General features: G+C 42.1%; 1 pseudogene; it reads right to left on the bottom strand.

Moving 5' to 3' along the window:
- Positions 1-17,227: 17,227 nt before the first annotated feature.
- On the bottom strand, positions 17,228-17,436 carry LOC124976974 (leptin receptor overlapping transcript-like 1; annotated as a pseudogene).
- Positions 17,437-27,375: the final 9,939 nt, after the last annotated feature.

Here is a 27,375-nt window from a genome sequence, read left to right as displayed (position 1 = left end):
CTGTACTACGCTCCAGGAATCTGTGGCCCATGATAATTGTCTCAAAGAACTTCTGTAACTTTTCAAAGGCAGGTGGAGCCATGAGACCAAAGAAAGAGGCAGAGGAGCCAGGATTGCCCCAGGCAGGAGGCAGGGGTCCATGTGCTAAGCAAGACAAAGGTGGGCTGTGGCCAATGGACTTTCTCAAACACTGTAATGCGTCTGACACGTCAGTGGATGTTAAGAAACAGTCCAGGCCAGGCCTGGTGAGTACATGCCTGTAATCCCAGCAGCTGGGAGGCAGAGACAGGAGGACGGCAAGTTCAAGGCCAGCCAGGGAGACTTAGACCCTCGGCAACTTAGGGATATCCTGTCTTAAAATAAAAATTAAAAAAGGCCGGGGGTAAAACATCCTTGGGTTCCATCCCCAGTACAAAAGAAACGGCAAAAGCAAAGTAAGAGTCCAGGAGTCAGCGACTGGCACAACATGTTTGTCTGTTAACAACGTGTTGCCCTCTAGGGCTTGGGTGTGTGTCAGGAGAACTGCTGGGCACGATGGCGGTTATGTCTAGGATGGCTGTAGTCGCGGCAGGCTGTATCCCTACACTCGGGCTGTACACTCTGGTTTGGTGCAGTCTGTCCTTCAGAGCCTCATGTGCTGGACAGTTGGACCTCAGTGTGGTGATTTTAGGAGGCAGGACCTCTGGGAGGTCACTGGGTGTATGTCCTTAGGAAGAGATGGCTCTCCTGTGGCGCTGAGTCCTCCTGAGGCTGGTGCAGCAGCCTGAGCCCAAGCACTGGGTTGTTCTCCGGCTTCCTCCCCCAGGCCAGACCCAGGGCGCTGCCTGGCTACATAAATCTCTTTTCCAAAAACATTAAACTTACCCTGTCTCGGGTATTTCATCCTAGCAAAAGAAAATGGACTAGTGTACCAATCACATCGAGTTCAGGGTTTCATTTTTTTATGCTGATTTTTTAAAAATTTCTATTTATTTATTCTTCTGCAATACACATTTATACGTATTTATAAAACATACAGACTGGAAAACTCAATAATCCACAAATAATGCAATTAAAAATTAACAAAACACATGAACAGGTATTTCATTGAAGAGGATAATCAAATGGTAAATAAGCATATGAAAAAATACACAGCATTATTTGTTGTTAGAGAATTTCACTTTAAAATCATAATGGGATACCTTAGAGATTGCCTATGACTATACACACACACACACACACACACACACCACACACACACACCACACACAAACACACACACACCACACACAACACACACCACACACACAAACACACCCACACACCACACACACAAACACACACACACACCACACACAAATACACACACACACCACATACACACACACAAACACACACACCCACACACCACACACACACACCACACACAAACACACACACACAACACACACAAACACACACACCACACAAATACACACACACCACATACACACACACAAACACACACACCCACACACCACACACACACATCACACACACAAACACACACAAACACCACACACAGACACACACACACAAACACACACACACAAACACACACAACACACACAGCTAAACACACACACACCACACACACATAAACACACACACCACACACAAACACACATACACACGAACACACAATACTCATATGTGTATATATTTTTTATTTGCAAAATAAAGTGTTAACACAATAAAATAAACCTGTTGCTGTGTACCATGTGATAAATGAGAGAATGAACGATTGCAACAGAAGTGTTCCAGCAATCTTCTCTCTGAGCCCGACAGCAGGACTGTTCAACTCCCTTTCCTAAATACTACATCATCAAACCTATCATTCACCCAATTTTCCATTGACCTTCAGGTCTGGTGTTTTCAACACTATCAATAATTAATTTAAATACAAATGAATAGATGTGGCAATTAAAGGTATAAATGTTCAACATGTTTAAAAAGTAGACAATAACTGTATGCTCTATACGTATGTCACAGTTTAAATATCAACACACCAGTAGTCAAAAGCAGAAGAAGGGGAAAATAAGCATGGGAAATCTGAGGTAGAGCTATTAATATAAAACACATTTCAAGAGAAAGTATTTTCATGATAAAAGGGAACATTTCATAACCATAATGGGGTGACTTCTTCAAAAAAGTGTAAGAATCCTAAATGTGTATGTACCTAATAACAAAATTTCAAAATACATGAAGTAAAGATTAATGAAACGAAAAAGACAAATCCACAATAGTATCTGGAGGTTTTGAGCCCCCTCGCGTTGCTGGAAGGAGTAATGACATAGAAGGTGGAACATTACCAGCCACCTGGACCTACTTGCTGTTTATAGAGAACTGTACACAGCAATGACAAGTAGAAAATTAATCAGGACAGGCCATATTCTGTCATAAAATAAGCTTTGAGAAATTTTTAAAATTTGCAGTCATACAGACTGTTTCCTACATGACTTATTACATTAGGAATCAATCACCTAAAGATATATAGAACCCACCCCCATGTCTCAACTACTTCAAAATTAAATGGCCCACTTGTCACTATCTCACAGATCAAAGAAGAAAGCACAAGAAAAGTAAATTGCTGGGCGGGGTGGCGCACACCTGTAATCCCAGCAGTTTAGGAGGCTGAGGCAGGAGGATAGTGAGTTCAAAGCCAGCCTCAGCGAAAGTGAGGTGCTAAGCAATTTAGCGAAACCCTGTCTCTAAATAAAATACAAAATAGGACTGGGGATGTGACTCAGTGGCCGAGTTCCCCTGAGTTCAATCCCTGGTACCCAAAAAGAAAAATAAATAAAAAGTGCTTTGATAATAAAATCTAAAAATATCAGTGTCTCTGGGATGAAATTGTACTCAGTTGTACACTTTTGACTTAAAGTTTTTATATCAGAAAGAAGCGAGATTAACAATCAAATTATTTTCAAATTAGGTAGTAGGATGGAAAAAATAAAAGTATGAGCAGAAATACGAGAAATAGAAAGAAGTTGATAAAAATCCAACAAGTCTAATCTAGAAAAAAATATCAGTGGAAAGGGAGCAATCAAAACAACCCTACAGATGCTAAAATGTATTGAGGTAATATTGTTATGGGGCGCAACTTAAGAACAGACTGATCACCACTGAGAAGTCCAAATTTGAGAGTCTTTATTAAGCCGCCCACTGACTATCTCACACAAGGCCCCAAAAAATAACTATTGGGAAAACAGCCCCAACCATAGGGTTGTAGAGGTTCTTATACCAAAAATCACATCAATCATAAGTGTCTGTTGCTATGATTCAAAATTATAAACTAACATCATGAGATCATTAGCAGAGGGGGAAGTGGGTCAAAAGGACCCTTACCTAGGTACACACATCCACACAATTACTGTTTACATGGTACATTGGTTAAGAGCAATAGAGATCAAAAGAGAGCAATTTTTCATTACATAAGAATTGTCATTTTGTATTACTAAACGTCACACTAAGTAACATGATGGGTACAGAGGTGGGGTGTTCCCATGGGAGAAGCTTATTTCCTACATAACTTGGAGTCTCAGAGCAAAATGGAGTCTGTTTAGTCATTTCCCTTAGAGTCTGGCCCAGAACATTCTCATGGAGCCAGATCTGTCAGCCCATCACAATATTACAATTGTATAATTATAATTATATAGCTTATACAACTTGGTCTGTTTTAGAGGATAGAAGCCGCTGCTTGTGTACACGATCCATGTGAGTGATATGTTTTTCCCATCCATTCACTTTCAGTCTGTGTATGTCTTTTCCTATGAGGTGAGTCTCTTGGAGCATATTATTGGGTCTTGTTTTTTAATCCAATCTTCCCGTCTATGTCTTTTTATTGATGAGTGTAGGCCATTAATGTTCAAGGTTATTATTGAAATAGGATTTGGGTTCTCAGTCCTTTTGGTTTATTTCTAGTTTTTAATTTGAATTTGTTTCTCCTTTGATTGACTATTCCTTTAGTGTAGTTCCTTCCTTTGCTGGTGTCTCTCTCTCTCTCTCTCTCTCTCTCTCTCTCTCTCTCTCTCTCTCCCTCTCTCTCTTTTATTTTTCTTTTCATCTTCATGGAATATTTTGTTGAGAATATTCTGAACTGCAGGCTTTCTGGTTGTGAATTCTTTTAATTTTTGTTTATCATGGAAGATTTTTATTTCATCTTCAAATCTGAAGCTTAATTTTGCTGGATATAGGATTCTTGATTGGCATGTATTTTCTTTCAGAACTTGGTATATGTTATTCCGGGATCTCCTAGCTTTGAGGGTCTGAAATCAGCTGAGATACAAATTGGTTTCCCCCATATGTAATCTGGTAATTTTCTCTCACAATGTTTAAAATTTTGTCCTTTTTCTGTATGCTAGACATTTTCATTATAATGTGCCTTGGTGTAGGTTTATTGTAATTTTGCACATTTAGGGTCCTGTAAGCTCTTGTATTTGATTTTCCATTTCATTATTTAGATTTGGGAAATCTTCTGATATTATTTCATTGAAAAGATTGTGCATTCCTTTGGTTTGTATCTCTGTGCCTTCATCTATCCTGATAAATCTTAAATTTGGCCTTTTCATGTTATCCCATAGTTCTTGGAAGTTTTGTTCATGGTTTCTTAACATCTTCTCTCTGTGGTGAACTGTATTTTCAAGATTATACATTTTTGTCTTCATTGCCTGAGGTTCTGTCTTCCAAGTAGTCTAGTCTGTTGGTGATGCTTTCTATCGGATTTTTAATTTGGTTCATTGTTTCCTTCATTCCAGGGATTTCTGTTTTATTTTTTTCTTCCAGCATCCCTCTCTCTTTATTGAAGTAATTGTTTGCTATTTGTTTTTTCTCTCTTACATCATCCTTTACTTCACAGATCAGTTTATGTACATTTTACACTCCTTCTCTGGCATTTCTTCCACTGTGGTGTCAATGGATTCTGTTCTTGGAGTATCTTGGTTTGCTTGGGGTAATTCGTTCCCTTGTTTTCGTGTCTACCCGTCTAACGGTATGGATTTGAGGTGGCAGAGTTTCTACTCTGTGGACTGTTAGTGTCCCTGAAGATTTCCAGTACCTTACTATTGGGGAGACAAACAACAACAACAACCAATGCAAACAATATACAGCATTAAACTAAAGAGTTCCTACTATGATGTCTACAGTGCTAATTATCACATAGACAGAAATGGTATGATCAGTTATGCCTACAATAAAAACAGAAGTTTGCAAAAGGTTTATAATTTCAAATGGTGGACAGGGAGAGAAAAGAAGTGATATAGTATATGATGATTATGAGGGAGTAGCACAGAAGACAGAAGTAAGAGATTAAAGGAAGAGAAAAATAGGAAAGGGAGAAAAATAGGGATTGGCTGTTAGCAGAAGAAAAGAGAGAATCAAGGTAAACAGGAGAAAAAATATACATAAGCAAAAATTTAAATAAAAAATAAAAATAAAAGAATACCAAACAAAACTAAAATACCCTAATCAAACATCCTGGTTCACAAAAAACTAATCCATGTAAAATAGTTGGCTTCAAAAATGCTACAGATAAGAAGAATAAAAAAAGGAATAAATGTCCATGTACTATTAATTAAACAGTGTAGAAGCATTTTTAAGAATCTTGATGAAAAGTTAAAGAGTTCTTTCTGCTGGAGTCCAAGAGCTTCTCAGCCTCTCTTCTCAGCAGTTCCAGGCAGGACCTTCTGGAGTGTGGTGCTCCGCCCCCTGGATTGCTGGAGGGACAGGTGACCCGTAGGCAGAGTGCCGAGGCGGGGTTTGGGCTTAGTGGCCCCGGGCTCCTCACTGAATGTCAGCTGGGCTGGAGATTTTAAGTCAGCACCTCTCCAGCCCCAGCACTTGACGGTCCATCCTGGAGGACTTTACCCCAGGGCGTCCCTGGGTTCCCCTTGTGTGTTGGGGGAGCCAGTGCTTAGTTCCCCATGTCACCTGCAGGCCCCAAGTTTCCTGGTCTGGAATTCAGTCTCTAACTTCTCCCGCCCCCACCCTTCCAAGGTCTTGTGTCTCCCAGCTGGTCCTGCAAGTAATCAGATTGGAGTGGGAGGGGAAGAGCTGGGTGGGTGTCTAAGACCAGTCGTCCCCTGTGTGAACCTCTCTCCACGTTTGATTTTCTCCTGGTCACTTAAGCACACTGTAGTACAGTGTGTTTCCTGGGCCTGTATTTCAGGCCAAACTCGGGTTTGCTGGGAATCGGCCCCCTCAGCTGCCAGCCCCTGAGCAGCAGCTGCAAAATGGCTCCTTCCTTTGTCCTCTGCAGGTTGCCTGGAGAGATGGCGGCTTCTTTCCCCACACATGGATATTGTGCAGTGCAGCCTTCAGGTTTGTTGGGCAAAGTCCTTGGTCTGTAAATGACTTTGTACCCAGACATGACTCAGGCCTACCAAAAATGCAGGTTCCTTTAATTCCCTTATCCTTCTACTGTGCTCACGGAGGGACCCCGTGGGGCTTCGGGCCGCTGTGGCAGCAGCTGTGCCCCTGGGGATTTCTTCCTTATTTTATTATATCCAACCTCCTGTGTCCCTGATCTGCTTTGAAAGTCCAGTTTTAGGTTCCAGTAAAGGAACCTTTTTTTTTTTTGTTCATCCACCTTGTGGAGAAGCTGCCTGTCTGCTTTCAGTTATGGGGCGCAACTTAGGAACAGACCCGTCACCACTGAGAAGTCCACATTTGAGAGTCTTTATTAAGCCGGCCGCTGACTGTCTCACACAAGGCCCCAAAAATGGCTATTGGGAGAACAGCCCTGACCACAGGGTTGTAGGGGTTCTTATACCAAAAATCACATCAATCATAGGTGTAATTTCCATATGATTGGAAGTTACAAACTAACGTCATGAGATCATCAACAGAGGGGGAAGTGGGTCAAAATGACCCTTACCAAGGTACAAACTAAAGAATGGTCACTAACATCCTCACAATCACCATTCACATGGTGCATTGAATAGAGGTCAAAAGAGAGCAACTTTTCATTACATAAGAATTGTCATTTTCCATTGCTGACCATGTCATGCTAAGCAACCGATGCTGGGCACAGATGCGGGGTATTCCCATGGGAGAAGTTTATTTCCTACATAACATGGAGTCTCAGAGCAGAATGGAGTCTGTTTAGTCATTTCCCATAGAGTCTGGCCTAGAACATTCTTCTGGAGCCATATCTCTCAGTCCATCACACTTTCTTCTTTCATTCCACTGAGCAGCCAGGAACAAGACCGCCTCTATTCTGCCATCTTGGATCTCTCCAGGATTTCATTCTTTTGTAAGAGAAATTTTACCTCAGACAGGAATCTCAGAATTGGAAAAATCACTTCATTAATTTTTTAGAAACTCTTCAAAAAGTTTTAATACTTTGAATTCTCTAATAGCAGTGAAATCTGAGAGGGATTTGGCCTCACAAGTACTCCAGAGTAGAAGTGTTCTTTTTATTTTGCTGTTCATCAAAAAGGAACTTGTGCCCTAATTAGTGAAAAGTGATGTTTGTGCTAAAAACTTAAAAGTTTTTGGAGATCCAAGATGGCGGACTAGAGGGAGGCTGCGCTCCCTGTCGCTCCGTAACTCCGGTTTCAAGCAGAGGATATCTGTTTCTTGGTGAGGCAGTTTTTGCTGCTTATCGATTCCCTGGTGTTTACCCCATTTGTCTGCTGTGATCACCTGCAGTCTGCCAGCATATGGACACCTTTTTTGAGTGCAGATTGCTCACTGTCAGGTGCCTATCATCCTCCATTTGCCTGCCTCTGGCCAGTCCATTGCCTGCCTTACACCTATCCATCACCCAACACAGGAGGTTCACCTCCCAATCATCCGACAACAGTCTGCAAACTGATCGCCGACCTCCAGTGGAGCACCAGCTGCCTGCTGTTGCCTGGAAGTTCACTGTTACAGTAGCTGCAGGTTTGGTTACACGTGGCTGCTGCTATTTTGAGACAACAGCCAGGCCCTGTAGGACCCCTGGCCAGACTGACTGAGCCCCATCTCCAGGAGCCCTCAGCCTGACCGATCACTCCCTGCCTCTGGGGCCCTCACATCAACTGACTGCTCCCTGCCACCAGGACCCCCAGACCAACTGACTGCACCTGATCACCGGGACCCCAGACCGACTGATTGCACCCAGCCTCCAGGATCCCGCAACCACACCAAACACACCCGACCTCCAGGACCCCTGCTGGACCAACTGCATCCCACTTCCAGGACTCCTGCTGACCATGTCAACACCCTGAGCTGCAGCTCCCCATTTGCCAACACATTGGGAAGCCAGAGCGGCCATCTTGGATAATCCTGGAAGCCATAGCTCCCATCTTTAGGTGGGGCAAATCCCATCCTGAGACGCCTGCTGGAGACTTGAAGCGCATTGTCAGGTACCTCTCATGCATCAGGCTACTGAACACTGGGAGGTTTGAATACTATATGACTGTTAGAGTGTAGATTTTCTTTTTTCTCCTTATTGAAAAAATTTAAGTTCTTATTTCTTTACTTTTCTTGCTCTCTTTTCCTTTTGTTTACCTGTTCCCTCAGAGTCTCTTTCTCCCTTTTCTGCATGCTAATATCCAATTTCTTTTGATTACACTCTCACCCTTTCTATTATCTAGAACTTCTGTATATTCTTCTCTTATCCCATTAACAGCCACATTCTACATCCCTCTGCATCCTCTTTGTCCTCCATTAGAAACTGCAGACCTCATTGCAAATCTGTTTTACTGAAGATAATATTTGAACTCATTCTGTTTATTATGACAATTTTGTTATTGTCCTCATAGGGGCTATTTGGTCTAGGATTGCATAGTGTCTGAATTGGGCATGGCTAATATTGATCTTCCCTTAAAAAAGGGGTTTTGGAAACCTATAGGGCCACTATAAGCCTATAGGGGGAAATCTGCAATACCCCAGATCTGCACTGCTAGAGGGGAAGATACATGAACAACATGAAAAAACAAGGGAAGAAAATAATCCAAACAAATCTAGATTCTATATTAATAGAATCCAATGACAGTGTGTTAGAAGAAATGTCAGAAAAGGACGTCAGATTATACATGATTAAGATGATTCACAAAGCAAAGGATGAGATTAGAGAGCAAATGCAGGCAATGAATGATAATACCAATAAGCTGAAAGAGCACCTGCAGGAAGCAAAAGATCATTTCAACAAAGAGATAGAGATTCTCAAAAGTAACCAAACGGATATCCTTGAAATGAAGAAATAATAAATCAATAAAAATTCAATGGGAAGCATTACCAAAAGACTAGATCACTTGGAAGACAGACAAAATATTGAATCTTGAAAATAAAGTTGCCCAAACAGAGAAGATGGTAAGAAATCATGAACAGAATCTCCAAGAACTATGGGACATCATGAAAAGACCAAATTTAAGAATTATTGGGATTGAGGAAGGCACAGAGATACAAACCAAAGGAATGAACAACCTATTCAATGAAATAATATCAGAAAATTTCCCAAACCTGAAGAATGAAATGGAAAATCAAACACAAGAGGTTTACAGAACACCAAATGCACAAAATCACAACAGATCCACACCAAGGCACATTATAATGAAAATGCCTAACATTCAAAATAAAGATAGTATTTTGAAGGCTGCAAGAGAAAAGCATCAGATTACATATAGGGGGAGACCAATACGGAGAGCAGCTGACTTCTCAATCCATACTCTAAAAGCTAGAAGGGCCTGGAACGACATATTTCAAGCTCTGAAAGAACATGGTTGCCAAACAAGAATCCTATGCCCAGCAAAACTAACCTTCAGATTTGAAGATGAAATAAAATCCTTCAATGATAAACAAAAGTTAAAAGAATTTACAAATAGAAAGCTTGTGCTACAGAAAATTCTCAACAAAATATTCCATGAGGAGGAAATGAAAAACAACAATGGAGGTCAGCAAAGGGAGGAACTACCTTAGAGAAAAATCTACTCAAAGGAGAAACCAAGCCAACTTAAAAACCAAAAACAAGCCCAAATGACTGGGAATACAAATCATGTCACAATAATAACCCTGAATGTTAATGGCCTAAACTCATCAATCAAAAGACATAGACTGGCAGAATGGATTAAAAAGAAAGACCCAACAATATGCTGCCTGCAAGAGACTCATCTCATAGAAAAAGACATCCACAGACTAAAGGTGAAAGGATGGGGAAAAAACCTACCACGCACATGGACTCAGTAAAATAGTGGGGGTTTCCATCCTTATATCAGATAAAATGGACTTCAAGCCAAAGTTATTCAAAGGGATAAAGAAGGACATTTCATACAGCTTAAGGGAACCAAAAATCAAGAAGACATAATGATCGTAAATATTTATGCCCCAAACAACAGTGCCTCCATGTACATCAAAAAAATTCGTCTCAATTCCAGGAATCAAATAGACCACAACACAATAATTCTGGGTGACTTTAACACACTGGTGTCACCAATTGATAGATCTTCCAAACAAAAACTAAACAAAGAAACCATAGGATTCAATTACACAATCAATAAGTTAGACTTAGCAGACATATAAAGAATATTCCATCCATCAATGAGCGAATTCACTTTCTTCTCAGCAGCACATGGAACCTTCTCGAAAACAGACCATATGTTGTGCCACAAAGCAGTTGTAATAAATGCAAAAAAATAGAGATACTGCCTTGTGTTCTATCAGATCATAATGGAATGAAATTAGAAACCAATGACAAAATAAAAAACAGAAATTACTCCAACACCTGGAGACTAAAAAATATACTATTGAATGAAACATGGATAACAGAAAACAACATTGAGGAGATAAAAAAATTATTAGAGGTCAATGAGAACGACGATACAACATATCAAAATCTCTGGGACACTATGAAAGTGGTACTAAGAGGAAAATTCATTGCATGGAGCGCATTCCAGAAAAGAATGAAAAGTCAACAACTAAATGACCTAACATTACAGCTCAAAGTCCTAGAAAAAGAAGAACAGAAGAACAGCAAAAGCAGTAGAAGACAGGAAATAATTAAAATCAGAGCTGAAATCAATGAAATTGAAACAAAAGAAACAATTCAAAAAATTGACAAAACAAAAAGTTGGTTCTTTGAGAAAGTAAACAAATGACAAACTCCTAGCCACACTAACAAAGAGAAGGAGAGAAAAAACTCAAATCACTAAAATTCGTGATGAAAAAGGAAATATCACAACAGACACCACTGAGATACAGAACATAATGAGAAGCTACTTTGAAAATCTGTATTCCAACAAAATAGAAACTACGAAAGACATTGACACATTTCTAGAGACATATGCTCCTCCCAAACTGAACCAGGAGGACATACACAATTTAAACAGATCAATATCAAGCAATGAACTAGAAGAAGCCATTAAAAACCTACCATCCAAGAAAAGTCCAGGACCAGACGGATTCTCAGCCTAGTTCTACAAGACCTTCAAAGAAGAACTCATTCCAATACTTCTCAAAGTATTCCAGGAAATAGAAAAGGAGGGTACCCTACCGAACTCATTCCATGAAGCTAATATCACCCTCATACCCAAACTAGGCAAAGACACATCAAGGAAAGAAAATTTTAGACCAATATCCTTGATGAATATAGTTGCAAAGATCCTTAACAAAATATTGGCAAACCGTATCCAAAAACATATTAAGAAAATTATGCACCACGATCAAGTGGGGTTCATTACTGGAATGCAAGGATGGTTTAACATCCATAAATCAATTAACATAATCCATCATGTCAATAGACTTAAGGATAAGAATCATATGGTTATTTCAATTGATGCAGAAAAAGCATTTGACAAAAGACAACACCCCTTCATGCTCAAAACACTAGAAAAAATAGGGAGAGTAGGAACATACCTGAAAATTGTAAAGGCAATTTGTGCTAAGCCCATGGCCAACATCATTCTTAATGGAGAAAAACTGAAACCATTCCCTTTTAAAATGGGAACAAGACAGGGATGTCCTCTTTCACCACTTCTATTCAACATTGTCCTTGAAACTCTAGCCAGAGCAATTAGGCAGACCAAAGAAATTAAAGGGATATGAATAGGAAAAGAGGAGCTTAAGCTGTCACTATTTGCTGATGACATGATTCTATATTTAGAGGATCCAAAAACCTCCTCCAGAAAACTTCTAGACCTCATCAATGAATTCAGCAAAATAGAAGGCTATAAAATCAACATGCATAAATCTAAAGCATTTTTATACACAAGCAACAAAACAGCTGAAAGGAAAATGAGGAAAACAACTCCATTTGCAATAGCCTCAAAAAAAATAAAATACTTGGGAATCAATCTAACCAAAGAGGTAAAAGATCTCTGCAATGAAAACTACAAAACATTGAAGAAAGAAATTGAGGAAGACCTTAGAAGATGGAAAGATCTCCCATGTGCTTGGATAGGCAGAATTAATACTGTCAAAATGGCCATACTACCAAAAGTGCTCTACAGATTCAATGCAAATCCAATTAAAATCCCAATGATGTACCTTACAGAAATAGAGCAATCAATCATGAAATTCATCTGGAAGAATAAGAAACCCAGAATAGCTAAAGCAATCCTTAGCAGGAAGAATGAAACAGGGGGTATCGCAATACCAGAACTTCAACTATACTACAAAGCAGTAGTAACAAAAACGGCATGGTATTGGCACCAAAACAGACAGGTAGATCAATGGTACAGAATAGAGGACACAGACACAAACCCAAATAAATACAATTTTCTCATACTAGACAAAGGTGCCAAAAATATGCAATGGAGAAAAGATAGCCTCTTCAACAAATGGTGCTGGGAAAACTGGAAATCCACATGCAACAGAATGAAACCATACCCCTATCTCTCACCCTGCACAAAAATCAACTCAATGGATCAAGGACCTTGAAATCAGACCAGAGACCCTGCATCTGTTAGAAGAAAAAGTAGGTCCAAATCTTCAACTCATTGGCTTAGGATCAGACTTCCTTAGCAGGACTCCCATAGCACAAGAAATAAAAGCAAGAATCAATAACTGGGATAGAGTCGAACTAAATAGCTTTCTCTCAGCAAAGGAAACTATCAGCAATGCGAAGAGAGAGCCTACAGAATGGGAGAAAATCTTTGCCACTCATACTTCAGATAGAGCATTAATTTCCAGAATATATAAAGAACTCAATAAACTCTACACAAACAATACAAATAACCCAATCAACAAATGGGCTAAGGAAATGAACAGACACTTCACAGAAGTAGATCTAGAAGCAATCAGCAAACATATGAAAAAATGTTCACCATCTTTAGTTATAAGAGAAATGCAAATCAAAACTACACTAAGATTCCATCTCTCCCCAATTAGAATGGCGATTATCAAGAATACAAGCAACAATATGTGTTGGAGAGGATGTGGGGGAAAGGTACACTCATACATTGCTGGTGGGGCTGCAAATTAGTGCAGCCACTCTGGAAAGCAGTATGGAGATTCCTTAGAAAACTTGGAACGAACCCACCATTTGACCCAGCTATCCCACTCCTCAGCCTATACCCAAAGGACTTAAAATCAGCACACTACAGAGATACAGCCACGTCAATGTTCATAGCTGCTCAATTCACAATAGCCAGACTGTGGAACCAACCTAGATGCCCTTCAATTGATGAATGGATAAAGAAATGTGGTATATATATACAATGGAATATTACTCAGGTATAAAGAATAATAAAATTATGGCATTTTCAGGCAAATGAATGAAATTGGAGAATATCATGCTAAGTGAGATAAGCCAATCTCAAAAATCCAAAAGACGAATGATCTCACTGATAAGCGGATGATGACAGATAATGGGGGGTGGGAAGGGGGCAGGAATGGAGTAAGGAGGGACTGTATAGAGGGAAAAGAGAGGTGGGAGGGATTGGGGGAATGAAAAAATAATGGAATGAATCAACATCATTACCCTATGTGATTGTATGATTACAGAAATGGTATGCTGTTATTCCATGTACAAACAGAGAAACAACATGTATCCCATTTGTTTACAATAACAATAAATTTTTTAAAAAGTTGTTAAAGAAGAAATGGGAGTTTTCACCAGATAAGTTACACCCTTCACTACTGATTTATTCAGTTGGTCAAATCTTGGTCAAATCTTGGTTCCTGGGAATCTTTGTCCAGAGGAAGGAATTTTGTGGTCTGTGCCTAGGATTGTTCTTATAGGTATGGAACTTGCCCCCTGGTGCAATGTAATCGATCAAGGGGTTTAAATGCTGTCTGGCCAGGTACAGTGAGCCACACCTATAATCCCAGCAACTTGGGAGACTGAAGCAGGAGGATCAGAGGTTCCCACCAGCCTGGGTGACTTAGTGAGACTCTGTCTCAAAATAAAAAATAAAAGGGGCAGGGGTGTAGCTCAGTGGTAAAGTGCCCCGGGGGTTCAGTCCCCAGACTACACACACACACACACACACACACACACACACACACTGTCCAACAGCCATCTGCACGCCAAATGATTGCCACCAGTTTTAGACAACTCAAGGAGCCAACGCAGCCCATGTCACGGCTGAGGATATTTACCTGACCACAGTGTACCTGCTGATGATACCACCACAAAAGTTTGCAGAATCAAAATGAGTTGATTTGTTCCAAAACCTGACAAAAATGGAGGCCAGGGAACCAAGTAGGAGAAGGTCCTTCAGCTCCATAGCTTGATAAAAGGAACTTTCAGAAAGATTCTGCCAAAACCACACACTTACACACAAAAAAATGCTTCCAAACCCCTGACTTTCCAAACAAGGTCATAGGGTTTTATCTTTGGCTCTCAAGAGATTAATAAAATACAGAATGGAAAAAAATAAAATAAAATACAGAATGGGACCAGCAAATTCTAAGGAATGGCGGGACAACCTTTCTTCTGGACTCCAGACAACTGTATTATGCTTCATTCTCAGGCACATTTGGAAATTGATAGGCAAATTGTACCAAAGATCATTAAAAACGGTGATGGCTTTCATGTGGAATGTTCCAGATGAACAACTGTCAAGAGCTGCACTTTAAGAAGTACATTTTAAGCCAGGTGAGGTGGGGCACGCCTGTAACCCCAGCTTCCCAGGAGGCTGAGGCAGGAGGATGGCAAGCTTCAGGCCAGACTTGGCAATTTGGCAGCCCGTTTCAAAATAAAACACAAAGGACTGGGCAGGTAGCTTAGTGATAGAGTGCCCCTGGGTTCAACCCCCAGTGCCAAAGAAAAATAAAAATAAATAAATAAATGAAATGAAAATGTTACGGAGGCATGAGAATTACAAATCACCACGCATGTTGGGCCAAATTGAAAGGGAAAGAGAGGTTCTCTACCGAGCGTGCCAGGCAAACTGGGGCGGGGCACAGGCTAAGGCCTCAAAGAGCTCCCAGCACCTCAACTTTGGAAGGACAGAGTTCATCAAGGCAAAACCACCAAACCCACAAGGACAACCGAGGCACAGGTAGGTCAGAAAGACCCCGCAGAGACAGTTATTTTGACCACAGGACAGAGTTGTTTTGATGGTACATTTCAGAGTCACCTTTGTTAGACATCAGGGCCACAGTCCGGCACGGGGAAGGTCCTACTGTCCTGTCAACATAGACACAGCTTCAGGAGGCTGAAAGGAAAACAGAATCAGCAAGCATACCATGGAGACAGGTCAGAACAAGATGGCGTTACCTTGGTTCTTTTCCTTTTCAAAAATAAATAAAGTTAGCACTGAAAAATTTTTTTCTGAATGAAGGCAACAATTTTTATGTAAGTACACTGAATAAACATAGAAACATCCTTAACAAAATACTGTCAGATTAACTACAACATTTTCCTAATGAGTTCCTGAAAAAGGTACTGATAATCATGCGAAGCAAATGACTGCTACAATCTGATCATGCTTGGTTACTGGGAATTTTTTGATCAGGTCTGTGTCTAAAGTTGGATTTGGCTAATCTGCATTAATTCATATAGTAAATACCTTTTATACGAAAAAGCAGATCTATTGTGATAAAATCAAAACCCAAACATTTGAGAGGTATATAGAAAACTTGTCTTAAGTCTTCTAAAATTACATATGATATAACCTTAGAATAAGAACTACCTGTACCATGATCTAACTCTTAAATAGTTAATGCACATTATCTGCAAGACTAACAAGTAGTTTGTTAATCATGTCATGGCTTGCAGGAGAAGGGCAATCTTAATGTAACAGCATAGCAATTATTTTCCAGGTAATTTAAACATTTCTAAGTGTTTGAAAGGTTCTTTTACTTAATACACACAACGTACAAAATAAGTTAAAAGAAGAAAGCAGAGGAGCGTTTCTGGTATTTATGATGCAAACATACAACTTTCCCTCATCAGTAATAATTCCACATATGTCCATTTTACCCGTGGTAAAACATGAAAGGCTGATAGATCAAAAATTTCACATAAATAGAAAAAGCATTCAAACAATGGAATTTCAATGTGTTTCTTCCCACACTGCACTTCATTCTACTTTGACTATAATAAACATAAATAAAAGCCATATCTCGAAAATCTGTTTTTACATCCTTAAAGTTTAACATAAATTCTTTCATCAATTGGGAAGACCTCCTTTATAGCAATTCCATAAAACAATTTTCAATGCACAAAACCTCCATCTTCTAGTAAAACCAGCAACCCTTATGGAGGGCCTGGGCATTCATATTTGGCCCCTCTGAGGTATAAATGCAGCTATATTTGCACCGAGTAGATAATCAAAAAGGTATGCTAACGGTCTGCATGTTTGTATAAAACTGGGAACAATGTCATCCTGACTGATTGAAAACTTATTTTTATATTTTTTATAATAATGGTCGTTAACAAATCTTAAGAGAAAATATATACGTTAGCCCAGTAATAAAGCCAGCAAAATTGTGAATTCCTAAAAAACAATGCAAATGGTTATTACATTTCAAAAACTTTTAACACGGCTTATTGATAAAAAAGCTGAACAGGAAACACAAATGTTTAGATTCAGCAGAGCACCACAAAAAGCATACTATAGATAAGTGTGAGGTCAAGATTTTTCCTCAAAAGAGAAAATCCTTTTAGTCCTTTAGCAAGTCTCTGTGAAAATAGTATGCATACAATAAAAGTGAGTAGGGAGCATCCAAATACCCCCCGGAGGCTTGCTACACCATTCAGCATTGCTGTCCCATCTCATGTGTGTGTGGATGGCCAACAGATGACAAGAAGTCCATGTGACAATAGTTCAGCTACTCCTTTTCACCACTGCTGCCAGTTGAAGTCGTCATTGCTTCCAAAGACCATGAAGAATCCTAGCACAGTTGCAAAGATGACCGTGTTTCCTGTGAGAACAAGTGCACAAGCTCCCCACTCAATTTGCATATTGGAAGAGCACATCCCAGCCTCAAAAACATCAGCCTCATTGCTCCTCCAAACAACAAAGTAATCAAAGCTTTGATGCCTGCCATGGTGGTGATGTCGCTCCTGGTTCCACAACCCGCGGCGGCAGTGGTTGGGGAGACCAAAAATGCATGGTGGCAGCCAGACAATACCTAGAAGTGCTGAAATTAAAAAAAAAAAAAAAAACAAAAAAAAAAAAAAAAAAAAAAAAAAAAAAAAAAAAACACCTATACTCATAAAATTTCTGCAAAAGTACAACTTCTGGAGGAATAGCAAAGGCCCAGAACTTTGAGATGAGATAGTGGATGCCTACTGAACAGGCCACGTTGAATTCAACAGTGACCTCCAGGTAGACCGAGCCAGAGAGCCACTCCTTCCAAACCCACCCTGAGGCTCACATGTGGCTTAATGGATTTTAACACTGATAACTAGTCATCAAGGTGGGACTGGACCTACCAGGTCTCTTCCATCCTGGCACTGAGATGCCATCAAACCCTAACCAAAGAAGGGTCTGCCATTGGTGCCTCAGGAGTAAAGATCTTCATCAGAAGGGAGAAACGGAAACGGTGTCCAAATCAACAGGCAGTAACTTGTGCCACATCCAGACAACATGGAGCCGGGGAGCAGTGACGGGAAGGTGGGCAGAACTGGCTGATCACAGGAGCTGTCGCAAATGTCCACAGCTGGGCACAGAATCCACCCCAACTCGCACCCCCGAAGTTTTTAGGAGGACACTTGGCCATCAGCCGCCTGTCGTCTTTGGACTGAGGTCACCCTTGTCGCTGAATCCCTGGAGCCAATGATGATTGTTTCAAAGCAGCCTTTGAAGCCCTTTCTCCCTTTGCCTCCTGGAAGGGCCTCCGACTCTTTCCATGGGTCTCCTGCCTCCCCTGCCCTGTTATTTCTGATGAAACTTGTTATTTGGAGAGCCACTCTCGGCTGTGACAGTAACACCAACCTGCTCCTGTACCAAGTCAAGGGTGGGAAGTGAAGACAGGGCCATGCCATGAAGTCACCTTTCAGCTGGCCGACGCACGACCAAATAGCAGGAACACTTAAAATTAAATCAGAGGCTGGACTTTAAATATTGTAGAGCATAAAAACCAACTAGGGGACTGGGGATGTAGCTCAGTGGGTAGAGTGCTCGCCTCGCGAGCACAAGGCCCTGGGTTCAATCCCCAGCACCGCAAAAAAGAAAAAAAGAAAAAAAAAACTAGGTCTCAGAAATAGCCTTAACCCTGCTTCATGGCTCACACATGTGAAATTAAATGTGGGTCATTTTGGTAAGTTATTATGTTAAACAGAAACAAAATATAACCTCAACCAATTGTAAATATCCAACTAACATGATTGTGTGATGTGATTAGGAATATTTTCCAACAAGATAACCAAAAAGACTGTTATGGTTTATAGCACAAGAAATAAAAGCAAGAATCAATAAATGGGAAAGATTCAAACTAAACAGCTTTTTCTCAGCACAGGAAACAATCAATTATGTGAAAAGAGAGCCTATCGAGTGGGAGAAAATCTTTTCCACACACATCTCAGATAGAGCACTAATCTCCAGGATATTTAGAGAACTCAAAAACCTTAACACCAAAAAACCAAATAACTCAATCAACAAATGGGCTAAGGGACTGAAGAGACACTTCACAGAAGAAATATAATCAATTAACAAATATATGAAAAAGTGCTCATCATCTCTAGTAACTAGAGAAAAGCAAATTAAAACCACCCTAAGATTTCATTTAACTCCAATTAGAATGGTTATTATCAAGAACACAAGCAATAATAAGTGTTGGCATGGATGTGGGGAAAAAGATACACTCATACATGGCTGTTGGAGTTGAAAATTGGTGCAGCCACTCTGGAAAGTAGTATGGAGATTCCTCAGAAAGCTTGGAATGGACTCACCATTTGACCCAGCTATCCCACTCCTCGGTTTATACCCAAAGGACTTAAAATCAGCATACTACAGAGATACAGCCACATCAATGTTCATAGCAGCTGAATTCACAATAGCCAGACTGTGGAACCAACCTAGATGCCCTTCAACTGATGAATGGATAAAGAAACTGTGGTATATATACACAATGGAATATTACTCAGCCACAAAGAAGAATAAAATTATGGCATTTGCTGGGAAATGGATGAAGTTGATAAATATCATGCTAAGTGAAATAGGCCAAGTTCAAAAAACCAAAGACCAAATGCTTTCTCTGATAAGTGGATGATGATACATAATGAGGGGAGATGATAATGGGGGTGGGGTGGGGGCCGGGGAGAGAAGAATGAAGGAACTTTGGATGGTGTAGAGGAAAATAGGGTTGGAGGGGGTGGAGGATGGAAAGATCGTAGAATGAAGCAGACAGCATCACCCTATGTATATGTACATGATTGCATGAATGGTGTGAATCTACTTTGTGTACAACCAAAGAAATGAAAAGTCGCACCCCATTTGTGATTCAATGAATCAAAAAGCAGTCTGTAAAAATAAAAAAAAAAAATTTAATTAAAAAAAAAGTAATGGTTTAGATATGGTGTTCCCCAAAAGCTCACGTGTGAGACCTAATCAGTGAATCAATCCTGATGGGATTAACAGAGTGGTGCTTGGAGGCAGGTGGGGTGTGGCTGGAGGACGTGGCTCATGGAGGGTCTAGTTACGGGGTATATGTTCGTATCTGGCAAGTGTCTCTCTCCCTCTGCTTCCTGATGATGCCAGGTGCTTCCCTCTGCCACACTCTTCCGCCATGATGTTCTGCCTCACCTCGAGCCTCAAAGAATGGAGACCTCTGAAACCGTGAGCCCCCCAACAAACTCTTCCTCCTCGGTAGGTGTTCTGGTTGGGTCTTTTAGAGGAGCTGACTAAAACAAAGACAAAACGCAAACCAGAAACGCAGTTCTACAACCGCCTCCCGTCAAGTCAGCTCTTCCACATTTCCCCTGCTCATGCCCGCCTCGGACGGCTTGTCACCAAAGCACTCAGTCTCGTTCAGTCTCCCATCCCTCAATCCCTGAATTACTTTTTATTCAAACTCTTCAAAATTCCCTTTGCCTGTACATTTTTTACAGGCTAAAGGGCCCTGGAAGCTGCCTGGGCTGAGGTTGCCTGGGAGACGCACCGTGGGGAAGAGCCCTGGCTTTTCCAAGTCTGATGGGGCGGGGTGGTGCACGCCTCTAATCCCAGCAACTCAGGAGACTGAGGCAGGAGGATGGCAAGTTTGAGGCCAGCCTCAGCAACTGAGTGAGGATCTAAGCCATTGAGCGAGACCCTGCCTTGAAATAAAAAATAAAAAGGGCTGGGGATCTGGCTCAGGGGTAAAATGCCCCTGGGTTCCATCCCTGGGACACACATACATACATACATAGGTACATGGACCAGGTCGGAGTGAAGTATTCTAAAGTTGAATACAAATTTACCTCTACCAGTGAGTTTTGTATTTTCATCTTAATACTTGCCATCCTTTAACTTCCGACTGAAGTACTTCCATAAGCATTTCTTATGAGGCTGGTCTAATGGTGATGGATTATCTCCTCGCCTGGCCTGCAAGGTTTCTCCTGAGAAGTCTGCTGTTAGTCTAGTGGGGATTCTCTTGCCTGTATCTTGGCATATTTCTCTTACTGCTTTTAGAATTCTCTTTGGCTCTGAATTCTGACAGTTTGATTATACTCCGCCCTGGAGAGGACCTCTTTGGCTTGACCCTAACTGGGGTTCTTTGAGCATCTAATTGTCCATATAAGTTTTCAGAGATAACATGTTCCTTGACATTCAGTTGCTATTTTGTTCAACAGGTTTTCTGTGCTTTTCTCAATCTCCCCCGCCGTGGAACCCGGTAGTGTGAATATTTGTTCATTTAATGGTACCCCTCAGGCCTCCCTCACTCTTTTTCATTCTTTTCTTTTTCCTTCTGACTAGGTGATTTCAAAGACCTGTCTCAAGTTCAGAAACAATTGCTGCTCTTGTAAGAAATCCCACGAAAACCAAGCCGGACACGGGAAATCACATAAGGGAGTTTATTAAGCAAACAGTGTCTCCCTGCAGGGTAAGAGAGAAATTAGAGGAAAAGAGAAAGGAAAGAGAAAGGGTGCGTGCTAGAGAGAGTGGAAAACGAGGAGGAGAAAGAAAGTGAGTCAGGGGGAGAGAAAAGCAAGAGAGAAAAGATGGCAGTGAAGCTATCTTTAAGAATCCTGCCGGGCTAACAGGGGACCAATAAGGGAGAAGGACACGTGCAAGCTGACTGGTGAACCAATAGCTAGCTAGGATGTTTACAGATTGACAAGTGGTTGGGAGGCGGGGAAATGGCTGCACCGGAAAGGGCGGGGAGAGCAGCTTTGTACATCACAGTTCCTCCCCTCCCCCTCCCCCTCCTCTTCCTCCTTTTTCTTCTTCTTTATTTTCTTCTTATTCTCCTTCTTCTCTTGATCTCATTTACTGTTGAAGCTCCTAATCATGTTTTTAAAATTTCATTCGCAGACATCTTCTGTTCCAAACTTCATTTGGCTTTCTTTTTTTATTAAGTTTTTAATTTTATTTATTTTTATTGCTTCTTTTTAGTGATCCATGACATTAGAATTCATTTAAAAAAATTTTTTTAGATGTGGACAGATCTTTATTTTATTCATTTATTTACATGTGGTGCTGAGACCGGAATCCAGGGCTTCACACATGCCAGGCAAGCACTCTGCCACTGAGCCACAGCCCCAGCTCCTAGAATTCATTTTGACATAATTATAAAAGCATGAAATGCAATTTGCTCCAATTCCGTCCCTGGAACTCCTTTCCCTCCCTCCTCCCTGCCCCACCCCTTCCCCCTCCTCTGCTGATCTCTCTGTTGTTTACTTGTAGTTTTTGTTGGTGGTGGTTTTTTAATCGGTGCCTTGTGGACGTACACAAAGGCGAGGTTCACTGTGGTGTGTCCATCGCTCACTAGGAAGGTCGGGTCAGGTTCATTCCACTGTCCTTTACTTATCCGGTCCCTCCTTCTTCTGCCTCAGTCCCCTTCCTCGCCCGTTCTTTTTTCTATTTTGATGGAATTCCCCCCCCTCTTTTATTTTCTCCTAATTTTGGACTAGCTTCTAAATATCAGACGAAACGTTTCTCAAATAATATCTTTTGGTTGAAAATATAATTTGGATCATGAGTTGTTCTCCTGATTTCATTAAGTTGCTCTCTTTTCTTCTCTTGCGTCTCACCGAGCTTCCTTAAGATCATTATTTTAAATTGCTTTTCGGGCAGTTCATACTCTTCTCTTTCTTTGGGGCCTGTTTTGGGAGAGTTATTGTGGTCCATCGGTGGTGGCATCTGTGTGTGTGTGTTGTTTCCCTGCATTGGTTTCCGCACACCTGGCAGGGCTGCCCTCCTCCTCCTGATTTTATGGACTGGCTTTCATAGGTAAAGCCTTTTACCCACAGACGTGTCCCGAGGTGTCCGCTGGGTGGGTTGTGCTGGTTTTGGTTCCTGGTAGGTGCGGTCACATAGTCTCCCTGTAGTAACATCTGGTTCCTGTGGGTGCCCCAGTGGCCTAGGCTGGGGGTCTGTGTGGCTGCTGCACCAAACCAAGCACAATCTCCTCCTGGGGGCTGAGTCAGGGGCTGGGTCAGGGGCTGCATCAGGGGCTGGATGGGGGTTGGATCAGGGGCTGGATCAGGGGTGGGATCAGGGGCTGGGTCAGGGGCTGGGTCAGGGGTTGGATCAGGGGCTGGGTCAGGGGCTGGATCAGGGGTTGGATCAGGGGCTGGATCAGGGGCTGGGTCAGGGGCTGGATCAGGGGCTGGATCAGGGGCTGGGTCAGGGGCTGGGTCAGGTGCTGGGTCAGGGGTTGGATCAGGGCTGGGTCAGGGGCTGGGTCAGGGGCTGGATGAGGGACTTGAGTTCCCCCTCCAGATGGCACGTGGCCACATACTGGGAACAAGTTTGCACACAGGGACTGACTGGTCTTGGGTGGGTAGCGTGTGGGCTGGGCTGCTGGAGGTGGGGTCATTGTGCTCCTGGGCACTCAGGGGCTGGCTGGCCTCCGGTGGGTGTCCAGTGGACCTGTGTCCTGGGAGCAGGGTTGCCATGGGGTGCAGCAGGCTCTGAAGCACACGGGGGCTGCTGGGCTCCAGCATAGGACTTGGGGCCATTTTCCTGAGGCCGGGGCTCCCCACAACCCACGTGAGCCTCTGGCAGTGGCTGTGGAGCCCCCGGCATGGGGCTGTGCTGTAGCTGCTGCCCCTTAGGGCAGGGCGCCCTCTAGCAATGGTGCAGGCTCCAGATGACACTGTACAGCCTGCGTCCTGGGTGAGGGGCAGAGTGGGCTCCTTCTTCAGAGCCATGCCACCAGGTACCTGCTGGCAGGCGCCGAGGCTGCGTTCAGTCTGTGTCGAGTGCAGGATTCTTCCAGCAGCCAAGTGCTAGATGGCCACAGTTTTAATGGAGGCTGCTGGGTGCCTCCCATTCACCTTTAACTTTTCAAGAGGAGTCCCCTCGTTTTGAGCTGTTCCCATCTAGGGAGACGGGTGGTAGGACTGGGGAGCCCCTCCCTTCTATGTGCAGCCGTGGTGGGTCTTCCTGCCCCGCTAGTCCTCCAGGGTCTAGCCTGAGCCTTGTTTCTTCATCGCTGGGCTCTTTTTTGTGGGAGGAGGATATGTACAAGACTCCTTTAATCAGTCTTCTCGCTCTGCCTTATGTGAAGAAGGAGATTATTTCTACCAAGAAAACACCTGAGGTGCTGGGGATGTGGTAGAGCACTTGCCTAATAAGTACAAGTCCCTGGGTCACTCTCTCCTCTCACTCTCTCTCTCTCTCTCTCTCTCTCTCTCTCTCTCTCTCTCTCTCTCTCTCTCACACACACACACACACACACACACACACACACATCGAATACTGGCATATGTGAGGCCCAGAGTCATGCACCTGCAGTCCTGTCTGTAGTCCCAGCTACTTGGGAGGCTGAGGCAGGGAGATGACTTGAGCTCACAAGTTAGAGATAGAAAGACTCAGAGACAGAGGGAGGGAGAAGAAGAAAAGAAGGCGAAAAGAAGATAAAAAAGATTGCTTAAATCTGTGTGTTCCTGAATTACAATTCTAATCAGTTCCCAAATGAATGTCATTTTCTTTGCTCTTAATGTTAGGTATAAAGCCACCTTTCTCTCCCGCTACAGGAACCACCTGTCAATCTGCGTTACGCCTGCCTCTCCCGTTACAGGAATTTCCCGCTTACGTTGCCGTAACCTTCCTGCCTCCCACATTACGTTCTAATATGTCATTGGTCCATCAGTCAGTCTGTAATAATTCTCCTCCGCGATTGGTTCCTCCCAGCCCGCGAAATTCCCATAACTAAAAAGAAACCCCGCGCCATTTTCTTCTTTTCCTTTCCCCTTTCCTCCGAGTGGGCACGATTCGTCCACATAAAATAAAAAGTTCCTTGTGTGGGACCTGTGTCTGCGGAGCGTTTTTCTGGGAGTTATTGACGAACCAAAACTGCCCCTAACATCTGCCCTAACATCTGGCCTAACACTTAACTGGATGGATTTTATTATCGGTCAACACGTCACATCTATCCCTGTGCCTCACTTCTACTTTCTGTACATCACTTCCTCCTCCTCCATCTTCTCCTCTTCTTCCTTCTCCTTTTTGATGGTGCTGGGGCTTGAACTCAGGATGCTGTACTATGGAGTTACATCCCTAGTCCCTCATTTTCAAAAGTTTGAGGAGGATCCAAGATGGCGGACTAGAGGAAGGTTGTGTTCCTTGTCCCTCCATAACTTGGGTTTCAAGCAGAAGATATCTGCTTCTTGGTGAGGCAGTTTTTGTTGCTTATCAATCCCCTGCTGTTTACCCCATTTGTCTGCTGTGACCACCTGCAGTCTGCCAGCATATCAACTACTTTTTGAGGGCAGATTGCTCACTGGGCACCTACCATTCGCCATTTGCCTGCCTTTTGCCTGACCATTGCCTGCCTTTAATCTACCCATCACCCACAGCCCGAGGTTCACCTGCCAATTGACAGCAGTCAGCAGACTGACCATAGACCACCAGTAGAGCACCAGCTGCCTGCTGTTGCCTGGAAGTCCACTGTCACAGTTCCTGCAGGTTTAGTTACACGAGGCTGCAGCAATTTTGAGACAACAGCCAGGACTTGTAGGACCCCTGGCCAGACTGACTGAGCCCCGTCTCCAGGATCCCAGAGTCCGACCAATCACTCCCTGCCTCAGGGACCCTCACATCGACTAAATGCTCCCCACCACCAGGACTCCCAGAATGACTGATTGCACCCCACCTCCAGGATCCCCCAACCAGACCGACAACAGCCCATCTCCAGGACCCCTGCCCGACCAACTGCACCTCGCCTCCAAGACCTCTAGCCAACCATGCCCACATCCCTGTGCTGCAGCTCCCCATTTGCCAACACATTTGGAAGCCAGTGCAGCCATCTTGGATTGTCCTGGAAGCCATATCTTCCATCTTTAGGTGGGGCAAATCCCATCCTGAGACACCTGCTGGAGACTGGAAGCTCATTGTCAGGTACCTCTCATGCATCAGGCTACTGAAGACTGGGAGGTTTGAATACTATATGACAGTTATAGTGTAGATATTCTTTTTTCTCCTTACTGAAAAATTTCATTTTTATTTCTTTACTTTTCTCATTCTCTTTTCCTTTTGTTTACCTGTTCCTTCAGTCTCTTTCTCCCTTTTCCCATGCTAACAACTGAAGTCTTTTGATTACACTCTCACTCTTTATATGATCTAGAACTTCTATATATTCTTTTCTTATCCCATTAACAGCTACGTCTTACACCCCTCTGCATCCTCTTTGTTCTCCATTAGAAACACAGACCTTATTGCAAATCTATTTGTTATACTGAAGATAATAATTGAACTCATTCTGTTTATTATGACAATATTATTAACGTCCTCATAGGGGCTATTTGGTTTCAGGTTGCATACTGTCTGAACTGGGCACTGCTAATATTGATCTCCCCCTTAAAGAAGAGGTTTTGGAAACCTGTAAGGTCACTATAGGGGAGAAACTGCAATACCCCAGATTTGCACTGCTAGAGAGGAAGATATATGAACAACATGACAAAACAAGGGAAGAAAATGATCCAAACAAACCTAGATTCTATATTAATAGAATACAGTGATGGTATGGTAGAAGAAATGTCAGAAAAGGACTTCAGAATATACACAATTAAAATGATTCGTGAAGTAAAGGATGAGATAAGAGAACAAATGCAGGCACTGAATGATCACACCAATAAGCAGTTGAAAGAGCAACTGCAGGAAGCAAAAGATCATTTCAACAAAGAGATAGAGATTCTCAAAAACAAAAACAAAAACAAAAACAAAACACCAAATGGAAATACTTGAAATGAAGAAAACAATAAACCAAATAAAATAGTCAATGGAAAGCATCACCAACAGACTAGATCACTTTGGAAGACAGAATCTCAGACAATGAAGACAAAATATTGAATCTTGAAAATAAAGTTGCCCAGAGAAGATGGTAAGAAATCATGAACAGAATCTCCAAGAACTATGGGACATCATGAAAAGACCAAATTTAAGAATTATTGGGATTGAGGAAGGCACAGAGATACAAACCAAAGGAATGAACAACCTATTCAATGAAATAATAGCAGAAAATTTCCCAAACCTGAAGAATGAAATGGAAAATCAAATACGAGGCTTACAGAACACCAAATGCACAAAATCACAATAGATCCACACCAAGCCACATTATAATGAAAATGCCTAACATTCAAAATAAAGATAGGATTTTGGAGACTGTGAGAGAAAAGCATCAGATTACATGTAGGGGGAAACCAAAACAAATATCAGCCGACTTCTCAATCCAGACTCTAAAAGCTAGAAGGGACTGGAACAATGTATTTCAAGCTCTGAAAGAACATGGTTGCTAACCAAGAATCCTATGCCCAGCAAAACTAACCTTCAGATTTGAAGACAAAATAAAATCCTTCCATGATAAACAAAAGTTAATAGAATTTACAAATAGAAACCTGTG

This window comes from Sciurus carolinensis, chromosome 1 (assembly GCF_902686445.1).
Source record: "Sciurus carolinensis chromosome 1, mSciCar1.2, whole genome shotgun sequence".
In the NCBI taxonomy this organism is placed as follows: Eukaryota; Metazoa; Chordata; class Mammalia; order Rodentia; family Sciuridae; genus Sciurus; species Sciurus carolinensis.
Note: the sequence above shows the minus strand (reverse complement) of the source record. Positions and strands in the feature narration are given on the sequence as shown.